Raw genomic sequence first — 7,500 nt, forward strand, 5'->3', positions numbered from 1 at the left:
CAAGGCCAGGTTGAACAGCAGCGGGGAGAGAGGGTCTCCCTGTTTGACACCCACACCAATCTGAATTGGTGGGGTTGCTGCTCCACCCGCCCTGATAGTCGTATGGCAATTCCTGTAGGAGTCTCGTATCAAATCCCGTAGATGCTCATCGACTCCCATCCTCATCAGTACCTCCCCCAAGTGCTTGTGGGAAACCGAGTCGAATGCTTTTGCGAAGTCGATGAACACCACGGCAAGGGGAAGAAGTTTCCTCTTGCTCGTTCGAATGAGGCCATTAAGCACAGCCAAGTTCTCGGCACAACCCGGAGACGCAATGAACCCTCTCTGTCTTGGGTGGAACTTGCAGACCTCAGCCAGCCTCTTCGCAAGGATTCCAGAGAAGGCACGGCAGATAATCGAACTAATTGTCAGTGGCCGCCAGTTACTAATGTCGGCAAGCTTCATTGGATCCGTGGATTTAGGAATGAGAGTTGTCCTACTCACTTTCAGACAGGCAGGAAGAACCCCGGTGACCAAAATCCCATTGAAGATACAAGCCAGCATCTTCCCTTCACGGTCAAACCGGAGCAACGCGGGTCTTTTAACACCATCAGGGCCAGCCGCGCCCTGAGGTTTAATTTTCCGTATTACGCTGAGGACCTCCGCAGGGGAGACGGGAAAACACAAGGGGCTGTTATCAACTAACGGAAGCACCCCAAACTGCCCGAGGCTCTGGAACACATCGGGCTTCTCCCAAACGCCGCGGTAGGTCCTCGTCACAAGGCCAATCTCTAGACCACATGTTGCCGTACTCTCATTATCCAGGATCCTCCTTGCGACATCTTTGCGGTTCTTGACAAAAGCCTTCTGGATGGATCTGTAGCTTAGCCTACCTCCCACCTTCGTCACCGGCCTGCCCAACGGTTTTCTACGGTTAAAGGCTGACACCCGCCTGGGCTGAGTTGGAGCCAGCTTCCTTATCCATTTGTTCAGGACTCGGTTAACCGTTACCGCGCTAGAGGTGAGAGGATCAAAGGGCCAAGCGACACGATCCAGGCTCCCAAGGGCCTCCAGAAGGGCTGGTCTGAGGACATTAACCGGGGGAATCACCGGTGGGTCTGTTTCAAGATGAGAGAGGTTGGCGTTCAAGGTCACAGCCGTGGTTGATACCTTCCTTCTCTTAGCTGGCCCATAAGCACTTGTCGTAGTCTTATTCATGTAGTCCCCAGAGTGCTTACGCCGTTGGTGAAGCGAAAGGCCCCCCTTCGTAGAGAAGGACAAGGGGCAGAGACCACACGAGAATGGGGTGGGCCGTCCGGCAACCACCGATCGTCTGATTCCGCATCTGCTCGCGTGAGTAACAGCACTGCCTATAGAAGGTCGAGTCATCGCGCAAATCTTACATATTATAAGACACTGCCGCACATTGTGGGAGCGCTTGATATGGGATAGCGCTCCTCTCGCTGTTACAAGCATCTTCGAGCAGAGGACACATTGCTGTGTCAGCCATGGTATGCGGATTCCAACTGAGACAAAGTCGGGAACACGCCCACCGGTCCCCCTCCTCCAGCTCCTGTCATAGCTGAGGAAGATCAGACCATCGGGTGGGCGACCCTTAGGAAAGAGGGCCCTCCTGGCAGAGCCCCTTACCAGGCGTCGTCGAGGGGAGGAGAGAGGAGAGTCCGGAAGATCACACCTCCTCCTCAGGATCAAGGTCGATTTAGCGCTCCTTGGGAGGCGGTCAGCACTCCCAGTCAGTTTTGTATGGGACAAACGCAGCCGCGTAGCCTGTGGTGTCAGCATGGTGGAGAGGCGGGTCTAGCACCCCAGTACCTCACCTTCGTAGGACGAACGAGAACAACAATAGAGGGCAGGGGAAGAAAAAGGGGTAGGATGAACTCGTTCATCCATTCAAACAGTCAGGCACACCATACCACAACTCTGGGTTTCTTCACTTTGATCCCCCGTTGTTGGGTGAGCCTTGGTTCATCCCTAGACCGAGACCTCCCCACCGCAGCTGCTGGCACCAGACTTGCCCTCCAATGGATCCTCGTTAAAGGATTTAAAGTGTACTCATTCCAATTACAGGGCCTCGAAAGAGTCCTGTATTGTTATTTTTCGTCACTACCTCCCCGAGTCGGGAGTGGGTAATTTGCGCGCCTGCTGCCTTCCTTGGATGTGGTAGCCGTTTCTCAGGCTCCCTCTCCGGAATCGAACCCTGATTCCCCGTTACCCGTGGTCACCATGGTAGGCACATAAAGTACCATCGAAAGTTGATAGGGCAGACATTCGAATGAGACGTCGCCGCCACGGAGGGCCAGCGATCGGCTCGAGGTTATCTAGAGTCACCAAAGCGGCCGGGGCGCCCCCGAGAGGACGCCCCGCATGGGTTTTGGGTCTGATAAATGCACGCATACCCGGAGGGTCAGCGCTCGTTTGCATGTATTAGCTCTAGAATTGCCACAGTTATCCAAGTAACGGATGAGCGATCAAAGGAACCATAACTGATTTAATGAGCCATTCGCAGTTTCACTGTACCGGCCGCGTGTACTTAGACCTGCATGGCTTAATCTTTGAGACAAGCATATGCTACTGGCAGGATCAACCAGGTAGCCCCTCAGGCGGCGGCAGCGGCGCGCACGCACGCGCTCGCTCGCTCGCTCGCTCGCTCGGGGCTACTGAGCCCTGTCGACCAGGGCGAGGCTTTCCGGACGCACGTGTGGACCAGGGCGAGGGTTCGAGAAACCGTGTTTGCCGGAAGGGGCCCCGTCGCCCTCGCGGGGTGGGCAAACTCTGGGTTTGCCTACCCACTCTGCGACGAGGCCCGCCGTGGTATGACCACCGGGACGGACCGGGCGTCTCGGTCTCGCTACCGAGCGATCGCGTCTGGCGGGGGCGGGGAAGCGCGGGGAGGACAGGGCGGGGTCCGAGAACCACCACCCCCTTCGACCTTCGCGCTGTAACCCCCGGCCAGCGCTAGAGGCGAGCCTGCGGGCCGGAGGAGCTGACCGCCCGAAGGCGCCGGCGAAGGTGCCGGGCCCGGCGGCAGCCCTCTGATGGCAGGCCACGTTTGCCAGTCGATCGGGGTGGGAGGGAAGGCTGGCAGGCAGGTGGGCCGGAAGAGGAGGCTGCTGTGGCAGCAACTCGCTCTCTCGCGCCGTCCCAGTGCCGTCCGAGCGTTGCCGAGGGTGTCTGCTGACTTGCGCATCTTCAGACACCCGTCTCCCATAAATGACGGAGGGCACCTTTGCTACTCATTACCCTTAGACTGCTCAACTGGAGAGGGGAGAAAAAAAGGCCCTGGCCGAGGTGGTGAGTCGGCCTCCACTCTCCCTCACGGTTGAAAAAGATGTGCTCCTGGCGCACTGGCCCTGCTGAAAATCTCTCTCCATTTGGCCGAGGCAGAGAGTCGGCCTCCTCTCTCCCTTACGGTCGAAAAAGATGTGCTGCTGTCGAACTGGCCATTACATCCTCACCTGATCTAGTCCCCCATTAGATCCCCCCCCCCCCCCCCGCAGTTACCCCGTACCACATATCTAGCACGGACCTTGACCTCCAGCAGGCCCCGGGGACCCACATTACCCCCCCCCCCTTCCCCCTGCAGTTACCCTGTACCACATGTCTAGCATGGACCTTGACTTCCAGCAGGCCCCGGGGACCCACATTACCCCCCCCCCCCCCTGCAGTTACCCTGTGCCACATATCTAGCATGGACCTGGACCTCCAGCAGGCCCTGGGGACCCACATACTCCCCTGCTCTACTCCCCCACTAGCTTTCCTTTCTTGCAGTTATGCTCCAGTGCATATCCAGCATGGACCTTGGCCTCCAGCAGGCCCCGTGAACCCACATTACCCCCCCCCCCCCTCCTGCAGTTACCCTGTACCACGTATCTAGCATGGACCTGGACCTCCAGCAGGCCCCGGGGACCCACATTACCCCCCCCCCCCCCCCTGCAGTTACCCTGTACCACATATCTAGCATGGACCTTGACTTCCAGCAGGCCCCGTGGACCCACAATACCCCCCCCCCCCCCCCTGCAGTTACCCTGTGCCACATATCTAGCATGGACCTGGACCTCCAGCAGGCCCCGTGGACCCACATTACCCCCCCCCTGCAGTTACCCTGTGCCACATATCTAGCATGGACCTGGACCTCCAGCAGGCCCTGGGGACCCACATACTCCCCTGCTCTACTCCCCCACTAGCTTTCCTTTCTTGCAGTTACGCTCCAGCGCATATCCAGCATGGACCTTGACCTCCAGCAGGCCCCGTGAACCCACATTACCCCCCCCCCCTCCTGCAGTTACCCTGTACCACGTATCTAGCATGGACCTGGACCTCCAGCAGGCCCCGGGGACCCACACTTAAGCCCCCTCCCACTAACAAAGCAGAACACCACTGGCAAAATCCTCGTGCCCCTGGTACTCCAGAAAGCACATTGAAATGTGCCCCTGGTACACTGCGCAGAAGAACTGCCACACACACACACACACGCACGCACGCACGCACGCACGCACGCACGCACGCACTGCTTGTGCCTATGGTACGACAACTTTTCTCGTGCCTATGGTACGACAACTTTTCTCGTGCCTATGGTACAACAACTTTTCGCCGTGCCCCTGGTACACCGCTCAGTAGCACTTTGCCACACAAACTCTCCTCGTGCCTATGGTACGACAACTTTTCTCGTGCCTATGGTACAACAACTTTCCTCCGTGCCCCTGGTACGACAGCTTTTCTCGTGCCTATGGTACAACAACTTTTCTCGTGCCTATGGTACAACAACTTTTCGCCGTGCCCCTGGTACACCGCTCAGTAGCACTTTGCCACACAAACTCTCCTCGTACCTATGGTACGACAACTTTTCTCGTGCCTATGGTACAACAACTTTCCTCCGTGCCCCTGGTACGACAGCTTTTCTCGTGCCTATGGTACAACAACTTTTCTCGTGCCTATGGTACAACAACTTTTCGCCGTGCCCCTGGTACACCGCTCAGTAGCACTTTGCCACACAAACTCTCCTCGTGCCTATGGTACGACAACTTTTCTCATGCCTATGGTACAACAACTTTCCTCCGTGCCCCTGGTACGACAGCTTTTCTCGTGCCTATGGTACAACAACTTTTCTCGTGCCTATGGTACAACAACTTTTCGCCGTGCCCCTGGTACACCGCTCAGTAGCACTTTGCCACACAAACTCTCCTCGTGCCTATGGTACGACAACTTTTCTCGTGCCTATGGTACAACAACTTTCCTCCGTGCCCCTGGTACGACAGCTTTTCTCGTGCCTATGGTACAACAACTTTTCTCGTGCCTATGGTACAACAACTTTTCGCCGTGCCCCTGGTACACCGCTCAGTAGCACTTTGCCACACAAACTCTCCTCGTGCCTATGGTACGACAACTTTTCTCGTGCCTATGGTACAACAACTTTCCTCCGTGCCCCTGGTACGACAGCTTTTCTCGTGCCTATGGTACAACAACTTTTCTCGTGCCTATGGTACAACAACTTTTCGCCGTGCCCCTGGTACACCGCTCAGTAGCACTTTGCCACACAAACTCTCCTCGTGCCTATGGTACGACAACTTTTCTCGTGCCTATGGTACAACAACTTTCCTCCGTGCCCCTGGTACGACAGCTTTTCTCGTGCCTATGGTACAACAACTTTTCTCGTGCCTATGGTACAACAACTTTTCGCCGTGCCCCTGGTACACCGCTCAGTAGCACTTTGCCACACAAACTCTCCTCGTACCTATGGTACGACAACTTTTCTCGTGCCTATGGTACAACAACTTTCCTCCGTGCCCCTGGTACGACAGCTTTTCTCGTGCCTATGGTACAACAACTTTTCTCGTGCCTATGGTACAACAACTTTTCGCCGTGCCCCTGGTACACCGCTCAGTAGCACTTTGCCACACAAACTCTCCTCGTGCCTATGGTACGACAACTTTTCTCATGCCTATGGTACAACAACTTTCCTCCGTGCCCCTGGTACGACAGCTTTTCTCGTGCCTATGGTACAACAACTTTTCTCGTGCCTATGGTACAACAACTTTTCGCCGTGCCCCTGGTACACCGCTCAGTAGCACTTTGCCACACAAACTCTCCTCGTGCCTATGGTACGACAACTTTTCTCGTGCCTATGGTACAACAACTTTCCTCCGTGCCCCTGGTACGACAGCTTTTCTCGTGCCTATGGTACAACAACTTTTCTCGTGCCTATGGTACAACAACTTTTCGCCGTGCCCCTGGTACACCGCTCAGTAGCACTTTGCCACACACACACTCCTCGTACCTATGGTATGACAACTTTTCTCGTGCCTATGGTACGACAACTTTTCTCGTGCCTATGGTACAACAACTTTTCGCCGTGCCCCTGGTACACCGCTCAGTAGCACTTTGCCACACAAACTCTCCTCGTGCCTATGGTACGACAACTTTCCCCCGTGCCCCTGGTACACTGCGCAGAAACTCTTTGCCACACACACACACACCACTCGTGCCTATGGTACGACAACAGGCCCCGGGGACCTACATCGCACCTTGCTCTTGCCTCCCTTACAGCTGAAAAAGGTCCATGCCTGTGCCCTGGCCCTGCTGAAATTCCCTCTCCATTTAGCCGAGGCAGTGAGTCGGCCTCCTGTCTCCCTTTACGGTCGAAAAAGATGTGCTCCTGGGCGCACTGGCCCTGCTGCTACTCACATCGGGCATGGACCTGGACCTCCAGCAGGCCCCGGGGACCTACATCACACCTTGCTCTTGCCTCCCTTACAGCTGAAAAAGGTCCATGCCTGTGCCCTGGCCCTGCTGAAATTCCCTCTCCATTTAGCCGAGGCAGTGAGTCGGCCTCCTGTCTCCCTTTACGGTCGAAAAAGATGTGCTCCTGGGCGCACTGGCCCTGCTGCTACTCACATCGGGCATGGACCTGGACCTCCAGCAGGCCCCGGGGACCTACATCACACCTTGCTCTTGCCTCCCTTACAGCTGAAAAGGTCCATGCTTGTGCCCTGGCCCTTCTGAAATTCCCTCTCCATTTAGCCGAGGCAGTGAGTCGGCCTCCTGTCTCCCTTTACGGTCGAAAAAGATGTGCTCCTGGGCGCACTGGCCCTGCTGCTACTCACATCGGGCATGGACCTGGACCTCCAGCAGGCCCCGGGGACCTACATCACACCTTGCTCTTGCCTCCCTTACAGCTGAAAAGGTCCATGCTTGTGCCCTGGCCCTTCTGAAATTCCCTCTCCATTTAGCCGAGGCAGTGAGTCGGCCTCCTGTCTCCCTTTACGGTCGAAAAAGATGTGCTCCTGGGCGCGCTGGCCCTGCTGCTACTCACATCGGGCATGGACCTGGACCTCCAGCAGGCCCCGGGGACCTACATCACACCTTGCTCTTGCCTCCCTTACAGCTGAAAAAGGTCCATGCCTGTGCCCTGGCCCTTCTGAAATTCCCTCTCCATTTAGCCGAGGCAGTGAGTCGGCCTCCTGTCTCCCTTTACGGTCGAAAAAGATGTGCTCCTGGGCGCGC

This window comes from Copadichromis virginalis, unplaced genomic scaffold (genome assembly GCF_057382275.1).
Source record: "Copadichromis virginalis isolate Kocher_CV1m ecotype Utaka unplaced genomic scaffold, C_Virginalis_male_GT1.1 unmapped_scaffold_4, whole genome shotgun sequence".
NCBI lineage: Eukaryota > Metazoa > Chordata > Actinopteri > Cichliformes > Cichlidae > Copadichromis > Copadichromis virginalis.